At 37.0% G+C, this 15540-nt stretch overlaps 1 pseudogene; it reads right to left on the reverse strand.

Annotated features, from left to right (window-relative positions):
- Positions 1 to 10957: 10957 nt before the first annotated feature.
- On the reverse strand, positions 10958 to 11454 carry LOC122736483 (annotated as a pseudogene).
- Positions 11455 to 15540: the final 4086 nt, after the last annotated feature.

The raw sequence follows: 15540 nt of genomic DNA on the forward strand, positions 1-15540 counted from the left end.
CCTGCAACCTCAAAATTTCATTACCAGTATATTTTATTAATGAGAAAACATTTTTGATAATTCAATAGGCTCTTCCTGCTCCCACTGCTCCTCCTCCCTCTCTTTCTCCTCCTCCTCTTCTCCTTTCTCCTCCTCTCTTTTTCTCTCTTCCTTTCCTCCTCTTCTCCCTAGTGCCACTGAGTGAGGATCCACCACAGCCTTTACCATCCCAGCAACCATGGCTTCCAGAATAAAACTGGGAGTGATGAAGTAATCAAAGTTTTTAATGACATGAAAGTAAGGAAATCTTCTACACAAGAGATTATGAAAAACAAAAACAAACAAAAAAGGGGGGAAATTAGCCTGCAACCACAAAATTTCATAATCAGTATATTTTATTAATGAGAAAATATTTTTGATATAGTAGTTCTAAAGATGTCATTGAAAAGAAACTTAGAAGTATTAAACACATGTGGAAGGAAATGGCTTGGGCCATACTAAGGATCTTTCAACATTTGGAGAGAAATTGGGAGGCAATGTCATAGTTTCACTGGAAGGAAACCCTTTATAAATGACAGTGAAGTGCCATCCAGAAGTAGCTTCCATTTCTTCAGTTCCATCAGTTGGGCTACTTTTTGCCCCCTACCATACCTTCCCAGAATGTATGACATTGGTAATTTAAGCAGCCTACCAATGATTGCCAATAGATTGTTTCATCCTGGTAGTTTCATGCACAGTTATATGCTATCAAAAGTTAAAACTTAAATGAAATAGTTGAAGATCTATAAAAACATAAAATACTGGGGCAGCTAGGTGGTGCAGTGGATAGAGCACCGGCCCTGGAGTCAGGAGTTCAAATCTGGTCTCAGACATTTACTAGCTGTGTGACCCTGGGCAAGTCACTTAACCCCAATTGCCTCACTAAAATAAAAAAAAAGAAATTTAAAAACCATAAAATACTTAAATTGATTAAGCAGGAAATAGAAAACCTAAAGTATCCAATGTCAGAAGTAGAAATCACTTGGTAAATAAACCACCATAAAGGGAAAATTCCACCAGGACCAAATGGATTAAAAAATGAGTGCTGTCATCCATAGCAATGAGGGTTAAGTGACTTGCCCAGGGTCACACAGCTAGTAAGTGTCAAGTGTCTGAGGCTGGATTTGAACCCAGGTCCTTCTGAATCCAGGGCTAGTGCTTTATCTACTGTGCCACTTAGCTGCCTACTATAAGCAGTTTTAAAAAATGAGAATTTATGGCACTGTACCTAACTCTTTTTCAACTAACATGGTCCCGATATCCAAATCAGGGAAGGATAAATCAGGGAAAAGAATTATTGGCCAAAATCATTAATGATGTTGAGAAAACTTTAAATAATTTAGTAAAAGCAACATATTAAAATAATCTTTGTGATATATTCAGTTTATACCAGGAATGTAAAAATTGTTCAATATTTGGAAAACAACTAGCATTGTAAATTGTGTCAATAATAAAACCAACAAAAGCCATTTAAAATTCAAATCTACTCACTCAAGGTGCTGATCACCTGACAACATCAATAATAGTTTACATGCATTAATTTATTCATCTGTGCATTTATTTTTTTTTAAAAGACAGTTTTAACAAAGCCTCACAATAATTTATAGATATTCTCCTTCAAACCCTGACTCCCCTACCAAGGGAATCTTCCCTTATAATCAAATAAAAACATTTAAGCAAAATAACAAAGCTGTTATGTCTGACAAAAGCTCATATTTAGGTATTGTTTTACATGCATTATCTTGTTTGATTCTCACAACCCTGAGGTACAGAGTGCAAATATTATTATTCCCTTTTTATAGATGAGAAAACTGAATTTCGGAGAGGTTAACTGATTCACCCAAGGTAAAATGGTCGTTAATGAAAGATTCTCAGCTAGAAGGGACTACAAATCCAGTGATCTTTCCCCTGTTTCATTGGGAAGGGGGGAAGGAAACATGCATTTGTAATTGCTTCTACTCTGTATCAGCATGATGCTTAGCCCTTTTAAAAAAATAAATACTATATCATTGATTTTCACAACAACCCTGGGAGATAGGTGCTATAATTATCTGCATTTTAGAATTGAGGAAACTGAGGCAGATAGAGGTTAAGTGATTTGCCTAATAGTAAGTGTCTTAGGCTGAATTTGAACTCAGGTCTTCCTGACTCTACTGTTCCTACTCAGCACCAGCTGCCTCTTCAATCAAGTTGTATCATCTACCTGCCCTAGAACACTCTTAGACATTTTCAATCTTATACCTTATGCTCTCTCCCTAAATATTCTACAATCCAGTGCCTCTGTCCTCCTTGCTGTTTCTCAAACCAGACAATCAATCTCCTGACTCCTTGCATTTCCACTGGCAGTCCCCCATGCTTAGAATACTTTCCTTACCTTTGCTTCCTGCTTTCCTTGGCTTCCTTCAAGTCTCAGCTAAAATCCAACTTTCTACAGAAAACCCTTCAGCATCCCTAATGAATTCTAACACCTTCCCTCTCTTGATCATTCCCAATTTATCTGGTATATAGTTTGTTTATACAAAGCTGTTTTCATGTTGTCTCCCCCAGTAGCCTGTGAGATCCTTGGGAACAGGGACTGTCTTTTACCTTTCTTTGTTTCCCCAGTGCTTACCAACAGTCCTGGTATATAGTTAGTGCTTAAGAAATTTTTATTGACTGATTGACTGATTGACTGATTGATGAAGATCATGCCTACTGGGACATACTCTTCTTCTTCTTCTTCTTCTTCTTTTTGGCTGGACAATGAGGGTTAAGTGACTTGCCCAGGGCCACACAGCTAGTAAGTGTCAAGTGTCTGAGGCCAGATTTGAACTCAGGTCCTCCTGAATCCAGGGCTGGTGTTTTATCCACTGTGCCACCTAGTGGCCCCAACATACTCTTCTTTATGTGAAAGTCAGTGACAGAACATAGCCAAAATAAATAACAATAGATGACTCTTGGAGATAGATATAAATCACCAGTAGCTACTTACAAGGCTGTCTGTGTTAGGTAGATGCCTTGGTCCACATGCCAAGTTTATAAGAAAGCATTGGTATAACTTTCCAATGCCCTGGGGCCATGAGCTCTGAAAAACTTTTCATGTTAAGCCAGTTGGAAGCAGTCAGGAAGTTTTGGGAAAAAAAATAATTTTGTGTAGGTCTCTCCAGCCCTAGACTACCTTTGTACCACAAGAAAATCCTTGCCTATCCTTTATTTGCCCCCTCATCCAGAGCACGTCTTCTTTTAGGGATAGAAAGAAAACATTCACCATCAGGCTGCTTTTCCTTCCTTCCTTCCTTCCTTCCTTCCTTCCTTCCTTCCTTCCTTCCTTCCTTCCTTCCTTCCTTCCTTCCTTCCTTCCTTCCCCCCTTCAGAAAACAAAGCAAGAAAGACCTGAATCTTTAGACAGTTCTCCTTCCACCGTGGGAGCAGAAACCAACTTTAACATAAAGTTAAAAGTCAAGAAATAAGCTGGAAAATGAGCAAGCAACAACAACAACAACAAAAGAACCTGACTATAACAAAGTACAATAGTGACAGGGAAGATCAAGACACAAACCCAGAAAAAGACAATGATGTCAAAGATGGTATAAGCAAAGCCTCTATGAAAAATATGAATTGGATACAAACCTAACAAGAATTCCTGGAAGATCTCAAAATCTTTAATAAATAAGACAAGTAGAGGAAAAATTGGGAAAAGAAATGAGAATGGTGCAAGAAAATTATGAAAAGAAAGTTAATAGCTTGGGAAAGGAGGCACAAATATCCACTGAAGAGAATACTTTAAAAAAGCAGAATTGACAAAATAGAAAAAGAGGTACAAAAGTTCACTGAAGAAAACAATTAAAAATTAGAAGTGGGCAAGTGAAAGCTAATCACTCCATGAGACACTGAGAAACAATTTTAAAAATCAAAAGAATGAAAAAATAGAAGAAAGTGTGAAATATTTCATTGGAAAAATAACTGACCTGGAAAATAGATTGAGGAGAGATAATATGAGAATTATTGGATTACTTGAAAGCCATGATTTAAAAAAAAAACCCCTAGATGTTCTATTTCAAGAAATCATCAAGAAAAACTGCACATATATCCTAGAACCAGAGGGTAAAAAAGAAATTGAAAAAAGTCATTGATCACCTCTTGAAAGAGATCCCAGAATGAAAATTCCCAGGAATATTGTAGTCAAATTTCAGAGCTCTCAGGGAAGGGAGAAAATATTTCAAGCAGTCAGAAATAAAATATTATCGAGCCACGGTGAGGATCACACAGGATTTAGCTTCTTTCACATTAAAGCACTGGAGGATTTGGAATATGATAATGTGGGAAGCAAAGGGGCTGGGACTACAACCAAGAATAATCTATCCAGTAAGACTGAGTATAATCCTCCAGCAGAAAAATGGACATTCAATGAAATAAAAGACTTTTAAGCATTTCTGATGAAAAGCTTAAATTTCTGATTAAGAACTGAATAGAAATTTGAGTTTCAAAAGCAAGACTCAAGAGAAGCATAAAAAGGTAAACATGAAGGAGAAATCATTACATAATCAATAAGGTTAAAAATTTTACATTCCAATATGGGAAGATAATAATTTTGACTCAAGATTTTTTTCATTATTAGGACAGTTAGAAAAATGGAAAAATATCTCATTTAAAAGAGGCATGAAAAGAAGATCTTTTAAAATAAAGGAGAAGATGGGGAGTGGATAGCAGACAATGTTTTAACTTTACTCTCATTGGAATTGGCTCAAAGTGAGAATAACACAGTCAGTTATAAAAATCCATCTTATACTACAGAGAAGTAGGAGGGAAAGGGATGAGAGAAGGAAAGGCAGAAAGGAAAGTAGTGGTCAGAAGCAAAACAGACCTTTGAGGAGGGAGAGACTTTTGAGAGAGAGAGAGAAGGACAAACAGGAGAAAATAGGATAAAAGGAAATACACAATTAATACTCATAACTTGAATGTGAATGAGATGAACTCAACCACAAGATGGAAGCATATAGCAGAATGTATTGAAAATCAGAATCCAACAATTTAATGTTTACAAGAAACACATTTGAAACAGACACATGGAATAAAAATAGGGGGCTAGAGCGGACGAGGCAAGAAAAGCAGGGGTAGCAATCATGATATCAGATGAAGCAAAAGCAAGAATAGGCCTAATTAAAAGAGATAAGCAGGGAAAGTACATTTTGCTAAAAGGTACCATAGAAAATGAAATAATATTAATACTAAACACATATGTATCAAATGGCATAGCATCCAAATTCCTAAATAAAAAGTTTCAATGAGTTACAGGAAGAAATAAATAGTAAAACTATACTAGTGGGGGACCTCAATCTTACCCTCTTAGAACTAGATAAATCTGATCATAAAATAAACAAGAAGTTAAGGAGATAAATAGAATCTTAGAAAATTAGGTATTAGACAGACCTCTAGAGAAAATTAAATGGAAATATAAAATGGTATACTTTTTTCTTAGTGATATATAGCACCTTCACAAAAATGACCACGTATTAGAACATAAAAACCTCACAACTAAATGCAGAAAATGAAAATATTAAATGCATCCTTTTCAGACCATAATGCAATAAAAATTCTATTCAATAAAAGGCTATGGAAATATAAATTTAAAATTAATGGGAAATTAAATAATCTAATTCTAAAGAATGAGTGGATCAAAGAACAAATCATAAAATCAATCAATAATTTTATTAAAGAGAATGACAACAATGAGACAATATACCAAAATTTATGGGATGCAGCCAAAGCAGCACTAAGGGGAACACTTATACCAGTAAGATAGAAAAAGAACATATTGATGAATTGGGAATGCAATCAAACAAAGCTAGAAAAAGAATAAATTAAAAATCTCTAATTAAACACCAAATTGGAAATCCTGAAAATCAAAGGAGAGATTAATAAAATTGAAAGTAAGAAATTAGTGAACTAATTAAAAAAAACCCCTAGGATCTAGTTTTATGAAAATACCAATAAAATAGATAAACCATTAATTAATTTGATTTAAAAAAGAAGAAAACCAAATCACCAGTATCAAAAATGAAAAGATTGAATTCACCATGAATGAAAATGAAATTAAAGTGATTATCAGGAGCTACTTTTTTCTTTTTTTGGTGAGGCAATTGGGGTTAAGTGACTTGCCCAGGGTCACACAGCTAATAAGTGTCAAATGTCTGAGGCCGGATTTGAACTCAGGTCCTCTTGACTGCAGGGCCGGTGCTCTATCCACTGTGCCAACTAGCTACCCCAATCAGGAGCTACTTTGCCCAATTATATACCAACAAATCTGATGATCTAAGTGAAATGGATGAATGTTTACAAAAATATAAATTGCCCAGATTGAGGAAAAAAAAATAAACTACTTATATAACTTTATTTTAGAAAAAATTGAATAAGCCATAAATGAGCTCCCTAAGGAAAAAAATAAGCCCAAGACCAGATGGATTCACAAATGAATTCTACCAAACATTTAAAGAACAATTAATTCCAATACTAATATAAATTATTTAGGGGGCAGCTAGGTGGCACAGTGGATAAAGCACTGGCCCTGGATTCGGGAGGACCTGAGTTCAAATCCGGCCTCAGACACTTGACACTTATTAGCTGTGTGACTCTGGACAAGTCACTTAACCCCCATTGCCCCACAAAAAACAAAACAAAACAACCCCCCCCCCAAAAGAATGTTCTTTAGGGCAGCTAGGTGGCACAGTGGATAGAGCACCGGTCCTAGAGTCAGGAGTACATGAGTTCAAATCCGACCTCAGATGATTGACACTTACTGGCTGTGTGACCCTGGGCAAGTCACTTAACCTTAATTGCCTCACCAAAAACAAACAAACAAAAAAACTAGTTGAAATAGTTAACAACTTCAGCAGAGAAACAGTATATAAAATAAACCCACATAAATCATCAACATTTCTATATATTACCAACAAAGTTCAGCATGGAGAGATAGAAAGAGAAATTCCATTTAAAATAAGTATAAATGGGGCAGCTAGGTGGTGCAGTGGATAGAGCACTGGCCTGGATTCAGGAGGACCTGAGTTCAAATCCAGCCTTAGACACTTGACACTTACTAGCTGTGTGACCCTGGGCAAGTCACTTAACCCCAATTGCCTCACCAAAAAATAAAATAAAATAAGTGTAAACAATATAAAATACTTGGGAGTCTACCTGCCAAGACAAACCCAGGAACTATATGAGCACGATTACAAAACACTTTTCACACAAATAAAATACAATCTAAGCAATTAGAGTAATATGAATTGCTCATGGGTAGATTGAGCTGATATAATAAAAATGACAATTCTACCTAAATCAATTAACTAAATCACCTAGAATTATTTTATAGAGCTAGAAAAAATGATAACAGAATTCACCTGGAAGAACAAAAGGTCAAGAATATCAAGGAAATCAATCAAAAAATGTGAGGGAAGGTGTCTTTAGGTGCCTTATCTCAAATTATATTACAAAGTGTTAATCATCAAGATAATCTAGTACTAGCTAAGAAATAGAGTGGTAGATCAGTGGCATAGATTAGTTACATCATACACAACTATAAATGACCTTGATAATCTAGTGTTTGACAAACCCAAATATCCAAAATATTAAGAAAAGGAATCATTATTTGACAAAAATTGTTGGGAAAACTGGAAAGCAGATTTGCAGAGACTAGATATAGACCAACATCTCACACTATGTACTGAGATAAGGTCAAAATGTGTACCTAATTTAGATGTAAAGGGTGATATCATAAGTAAATTAGGGGAGCATGAAATATTTTACCTGTAAGATCAGTGGCTAAGGTATGAATTTATGACCAAAGAAGAGAATGAGAGCATTTCAGGATATAAAATAGATAATTTTGATAAAATTAAATTTAAAAGTTTTGCACGAATAAAACTAATTCAGCTAAGATTAAAGGGGAAGCAGAAGGGGCAGCTAGGTGGCACAGTGGATAAAGCACTGGCCCTGGATTCAGGAGGACCTGAGTTCAAATCCAGCCTCAAACACTTGACACTTACTAGCTGTGTGACCCTGGGCAAGTCACTTAACCCTCATTGCCTCACCAAAACCAAAAAAACCCCACCAAAACAAACAAACAAACAAAAAGGGAAGCAGAGAACTGGGAAAACACTTTTCTAGTAAATATCTCTGATAAAGGCCTCATTTCTCAGATTATATAGAGAAATGAGTCAAATTTACAAGAATACAAATCATTCCCCAATTGATAAATGGTCAAAGGATATAAACAGGCAGTTTTCAGATGAAGAAATAAAAGCTATCTATAGTCATATAAAAATATTCTGAATCACTATTGATTAGAGAAATGTAAATTAAAACAACTCTTATATATATATATAATATATATATTAGCTAACCTGATATATATATATATATATATATATATATATATATATATATATATATATATATATATATATATATATATATCAGGTTAGCTAATATGACAAAAAAAGACAAATGTTGGAGCAGGTGTGGGAAACTGGGACACTAATGCACTGTTGGTAGAGCTGTACAAAAATATTGATAGCAGGGGCAGCTAGGTGGCGTAGTGGATAGAGCACCGGCCCTGGAGTCAGGAGTACCTGAGTTCAAATCTGGCCTCAGACACTTAACACTTACTAGCTGTGTGACCCTGGGCAAGTCACTTAACCCCAATTGCCTCACTAAAAAAAAATATTGATAGCAGCTATTTTTGTGGTTAAGAGAATTAGAAATTGTGTCAAAGAACTGGAAATTGAGGGGATGCCCAATAATTGGGGAATAGCTGAACAAGTTATGGTAAATGATTGTGATGGAATACTATTGTGCTTTAAAAAATGATGAGCAGGCTTTTTGTGGTGGCAAGGAATTGGAAATTGAGGGTTTGCCCATCAATTGAGGAATGGCTGAACAAGTTGTGGTATATGAATATAATGGAATACTATTGTGCTGTAAGAAATGATTGAGCAGGCAGATTTCAGAGAAACCTGGAAGTATTTGCATGAATTGATGATGAGTGAGATGAGCAGAACCAGGAGAACATTGTACAAAGTATCAACAACATTATGTGTTGATCAACTGTGATAGACTTGATTCTTCTCAGCAGCACAATGGTCCAAGATAGTTCCAAAGGACTCATGATGTAAAATGCTTTCCAAATCCAGAAAAAAAAACAAAAAACTGTGGAATCTAGATGCAGACCGAACCATACTACTTCTATTGGTTTTTTTTTTGTTGTTGTTGTGTTGTTGTTTTTCTTTTTTGAGGTGTCTCCTTTTTGCTCTGATTCTTCTCGCATAACATGACTAATGCAGAAATGTTTAATGTGATTGTACATATATAACCTATATCAGATTACTTGCTGTCTTGGGGAAGGGGGAGGGAGTGGAGGGAGGGAGAAAAATTTGAAACTAGAAATCTTATAAAAACAAATGTTGAGGGGCAGCTAGGTGATGCAGTGGATAAAACACCAGCCCTGGATTCAGAAGGACCTGAGTTCAAATCTGGCCTCAGATACTTGACACTTACTAGCTTACCTCACTGCCCTGCAAAAAAAAAAAAATAATAAAACAAACAAAAGAAAAACAAAACAAAAAACCAAATGTTGAAAACTATCTCTAAATGTAACTGGAAAATGATAAAATATGTATATTAAAAAAAAAGAAAGAAATGATGAACAGGATGATTTCAGAAAAACCTGGGAAGACTTACATGAGCTGATGCTGAATGAAATGAGCAGAACCAGTATACAGTAACAGCAATACTGTATGATGATCAACTGTAAATGACTTAACTGTTCTCAGCAATGACAATTCCAAAGGATTTATGAGAAAGAACTGATGGTATACAAATGCAGCTTAAAGCATATTTTTAAAATTTTTAAAAAATTATTCTTTTTGGGGGGGTCTGGGATTTTTTTGCAAAATGGCTAATATGGAAATGTTTTGTATGAATACACATGTATAATCTATATAAAATTATTTTCCTTCTTAAGGATGGAAAGAAAAGAAAGGATGGAGAGAAGATTAAGGGAGAGAGAGAATTTGGGACTCAAAATTGTTAAAACTGAACATTAGGGGCACCTAGGTGGCGCAGTGGATAGAGCACCGGCCCTGGATTCAGGAGGACCTGAGTTCAAATCTGACCTCAGACACTTTACACACTTACTAGCTGTGTGACTCTGGGCAAGTCACTTAACCCCAATTGCCTCACAAAAAGAAAAAGAAGAAAACTTTAAATAAAAAATGTTTAAAAATTAATGTTAAATTTTAAAAAATGAACATTAAATTTTTTTGTTTACATGTAGCAGGAAAAAATGAAATAAAATTTTAATTAAAAAACAAGACATCTATAATACATTTTCTTAAAAGAAAAAAAAAGAAATAAGTGTGTTTCTCCTTTCTCCATTTTCGTGGCTCCTCCATTGAGGTTGTGAGAGTTACCTGAGGTCAGGAGAAAAATCAAACTGAAAAAAGAACACTTCATCATTGAGGTCTGATGTTTCTTCTCCTCTTTACTTGTCCTGGTGAACTCCAAATTGGCACATAAATGCTGTACAAGCAGCTCTCCAACAGTTACCAAGTGATTTTTCTGGGGGGGAATTAATGGCTAAACAGTTTTCTTCCATATCTGTAGGGGAAACCTATGACTTCAATAAGCATCAAGCAAGAGGGGCAGGCATTGTGGTTCAGTGGAAAGAACTGGATTTGGAGGTTGAGAGGAGCTTGGTTCAAATTCCAGCCTGCCCCCTCACTACCCCAATTTTTTTTGGCGGGGTAATTAGGGTTAAGTGACTTGCCCAGGGTCACACAGCTAGTAAGTGTCAAGTGTCTGAGGCTGGATTTGAACTCAGGTCCTCCTGAATCCAGGGCTGGTACTTTATCCACTGTGCCACCTAGCTGCCCCCGATTGCTATTTCTTTCTTTCTTTCTTTTTTTAAAGTTTTTACATAGTTTATTTATGCTCTGATGAAAAATCATCTTCATGGATAAACATCCTCCATAGTGCCTTTTATTCCTTCTTTTTGCCAGCACCAACATTTGCCTTTGCAGTACCCCTGACTTTCTTCATTCTGTTCTTGCGTTCCTTTTGCTGCTTTCTTGACGTCTTTTTCTTCTCATACAGACCATGCCTTGCAAGTCTGTGCTTTGGTTCATTTTTCTTTGCATAATCAAGGGAATCATAAATCATGCCAAAGCCTCTTGTTTTGCCACCACCAAAATGGGTTCTGAATCCAAAGACAAAAATGGCATCTGGAGTTGTGTCTTGTACATCTTGGCCAGTTTTTCTTGAATTTCAGTCTTGGGCACTGTGGTCTTTCCAGGATGAAGGACATCTATAACCATCTGTTTATGCTGAAGAAGTCTGTTTGTCATGAACTTCCTGGTTCTGATGGTTACAGTGTCATTCATGGTGGCGGCCGGCTCCTCAAGCAGCAGGAGAGGCGATTGCTATTTCTTAATGGGGAAAAGAATGTCCCAAGCTATATATCCTATATCCAAGACTTGACTCCCTTCCCACCAAATGGCATTTGAAGACATAGTCAATTCCTCAATGCCAAATGACACAATGAACAGACAGAAAATAAACTCATCTATGCAAGCTGATAGCAAAACAGAAATCAGAGAAAGTGTACATATGAGAATATTTACCAGACAATGCAATTTGATTTCTTCAAATTTCTCCTATTGGGAGTGAAATGTCTAAACTTAACTGAGAGACGGAGACAGAGACATAGAAAGACAGAGAGGCAGAGAGAGAGGCAGAGACAGAGACAGAGATACAGACACAAAGACAGAGACAGACAGAGAGACAGAGAGATACAGAGACAGACAGACAGACAGAGACAAGGACAGAGAGACAGAGAGACAGAGACAGAGAGCGAGAGCGAGACTTAGATTTCACTCAAAGGGGCAATTTCTTGAAGCTTCTAGTGTAGCAAGCTGGGGATAGGGACATGAGAGAAACTGCCTGCCAGCTCCCCTCATGTCGGCTTCTTCCCAGAGTCTTTCTACCCCCTTGAGTGACCTGAAAGGAAGTTGGAATCAATTGGAAAATCTCTCTCAAAGCTGGAAGCCAGAAGTTAGAAGCCAGAAGCATTATCTCTCTTTTCTCCCACTCTTGCCAGCTCCCCTGGCCCTCATGAAGGCATGGCGCACTTAGTGATCAATCTCTACCAATGAAGCAAGATTCCAGTATAACTTGCCCTTCAAGTCAAGGGTTACACAGAGTTAAGAAATTTGGATTTGAATCCCACCTCAGACAGTTAACATCTCAGAACCCGAGTTTTCCTTAGCTGCAAAATAGGTGTAGTTGTGTGTGGATCAGCTCCCTCCCACCGTTGTTGTGAGGTTAAATGAATTGTAAACCTTACTACATAAATACGGGCTATTGTAATAACAGAGCAGGAAACATGCTGAAGTTGCTGTAGTGTATGCTAAATCTGAGGAATTACTAACTTAACTGAGAGCACTGTGGCATAGTGGATAAAGAGCTGGTCCCCTAAGCAAGGAAGACATGGTTCAAGTCGGGTCTCTGACATACATATTGACTATGATATTACCCTAGGCAAACCATTTAAACTTTCAGTGTGTGAGGTACTTTTCTAAGACTATCAGCTGCAGAGAAAGCCAACCTGCATTGATAGAGGAAGGTTCTTCATCTGGGAATTTCTTATTCCAATGAAATCATACAGTCAGTACCTAGCATTATTCTGCTGTTTATTATATAGCTGGAAACATCTAGCAAGCAGCTGGAAATATGGAAGAAGGATTAGGATTAGAGATATAGGTGAGAGTTGAAGCTATGGGAGTGGACAGGCTTTCTTAAGAGGGGGTTTAGAGAAAGAAGAAAGAGCCCAGGACTAAATTACTCACCTGATATCCTGCTCAAACGAGAATTGAACAGCTATCAAGAAAAAAACTTGGTCCAGAGAACATATGGGAGGGGCAACGCCCAGAGCAAACCTCCCAAAGGACATCTTGTTCTCATCATAACCCAAGGCAATTAAGGCAAAGACTATTTACACTCCACAGACTTAGTGTCAGACAGCAGTTTAATAGGGGAACATTACACAGGACAGAAGAGGAGAAAAATAAGCAAGAGTTAAAAGGGATGCCGAACAGAGTCTGAGTGATATACTGTGTTTCTTCCTTTCTCTTTAGTCCATTTCCTACAGGTTAGGTTGTTGGGATCCTGCTGAATCTAGGGACCAGAGATATTAAACATCTTATTTTCAACTAATAGAGGACCCCAAATTGGGTCGTGAAGAGTTGGATAAGACTGAAACAACTCAACAACAGCAAGAACAACAGAGGATCACATCTTTAGAGCTGGAAGCAATCATAGAACACATAGTTGATGCTAGTCCAACCCCTAACTCCCATCTTATAGATTGGGAAACTGGGGTCCAGAAAGGTTAAACTAGTTTGCCTATGGGAGCACAGGTAGGATTTGAACCTAGATCCTTCTGATTCTTACTACTTGTGTTGCCTTGGACAAATCACTTCATCAACCTGAGCCTCAGCAACCTCATTCCAAAAATGAGGGGTTTGGGCTTGATGGCATCTGAGGTCCTGCTCAGCTCTAGATCTATGATTGTATCATCCTATGGGATTGTTTCCACTGTAACACTCAATACCTGCCAGGATCCTTAAAAGAGGTGCCATGTGTATAACCTATATCAGATTGCTTGCCATCTTGGGGAAGGAGGAAGAGAGGGAGCAAAAAATTGGAACACAAAACCTTATTAAAAAATGAATGTTGAAAACTATCTTTTTATGTAATTGCAAAAAAAATAAAATACTATTTACAAAAGAAAACAGTAAAAAAAACAAAAGAGGTGCCAATTACACCATAACTTCCTGAATGCAGGGGGGTGGTGACATTCTACTCCTTTGTCTATTTCCTGTTGGCAGGTAAAACCCAGGGCAGCCTTGAAAGGCAACTGCCTACCCACTCCCCCAGTGAGTAATGGTATGGCATAATACAGGAGAATGGGTGATGAAAGAATGCTAATTTCAGTGACTTCTTTACCCTCTTCCATAAGGCAAGGCATGGAGGAGTGTATATACTTTGGGAACTACAGGTCATTCTGTAGGATTTTTCTGATCAGCTAATGAGAACTGTGAGATGTTAGGTATGAAATCAAATTGCAAGTCATTTTCTATGTCTAGTGCCTCATGATGTCCTCATTTGTAAAGTGCATGCTGGAGGTTTGGAACCTGGATCATAGTGTAAACTAAAAATCGACAGCTTGTCGTATCAGCTAAGTTATTCAGTTGGTAGAGACTCTCTGTGACCCCGTTTTGGGGTTTTTTTGGCAAAGATATTAGAGCAGTTTGCCATTTCCTTCTCTAACTCATTTTAGAGATGAGGAAACTGAAACAAACAGGGTTAAGTCCAGGGTCACATAGTAAGTATCTGAGGTCAGATATGAACTCAGAAAGATGAGTCTTCCTTTTCTTTTTTTTAAAGTAATAAAAACTTTTATTTATAATTTTGAGTTTCAGTTTTTATCCCTCCTTCCCTCCCTCCCCTCCCTTTTCCCTGAGACAGTAAGCAACCAGATATGGGTTATACATGTATGATTATGTAAAACATTACCATATTAGTCATTTTGTATAAGAAAACTTGAATAAAAGAAAGTGAAAAGTAGCATGCTTGTCTGTGTTCCATCGATATCAGTTCCTTTTTGAAGGTGGATAGTATGTTTCATCAAATCCTTTGGGATTGTCTTGGATCATTGTATTAGTGAGAATAATTGTCATTCATAGTTCTTCATCAGACAATATTGCTGTCTCTGTGTACAATGTTCTCTTGGTTCTGCTCATTTCATTATACATCAGTTCATACAAGTCTTTCCAGGACTTTCTGAAATAAGATGAGTCTTCCTGTCTAAGCATGGCATTCTATCCACTACCCCCCCCACCTCCAGCTGCCTCCCTGGAAGGGGACACTAAACCACATACAATCATCCCTTACACATCATGGAAGTCAGGGGCGATGCATTTCATTTTCCCCCTTTCCCCCATGATCTGGAAAATCTGTGTAACATTTTTTGGCCTTCCCTTTGTATCAGAGAAGTATTATTTAAAAAATTTTCATTTATGGGGTATTGATATTATACATTACTATATATATATATATTTCTGAGTTTCTAAACTTTTTGTGTTGTCTGCAACTTCTGCAAAACTCCCCCCCATCCATTCCCATTTACTTTCTTATGCCAACCTCCAATATATCAAAACCACGATGAGAAAAGTTGCATAACTGTATAAATTCCTGTGCACCAGATATTGACTTGGAAAACCACATATTAATGCTATTTATTATGAGAAATGTTTCCTAATTCCAATATAATTTGGTTTGGGTTTGCACTCATGCACTGTTGCTGGTCACAGATTGACACCTGTGTACTAGATGTATATATGTTCCTCTGATCCTCTCACTTGGCCAGACTTCTAACCTATTAATTAACCTTATTTAATTTATTCAGTCTTATCCCATAATCTGAGACCA

The sequence above is a fragment of the Dromiciops gliroides genome, chromosome 1 (genome assembly GCF_019393635.1).
Source record: "Dromiciops gliroides isolate mDroGli1 chromosome 1, mDroGli1.pri, whole genome shotgun sequence".
Classification (NCBI taxonomy): domain Eukaryota; kingdom Metazoa; phylum Chordata; class Mammalia; order Microbiotheria; family Microbiotheriidae; genus Dromiciops; species Dromiciops gliroides.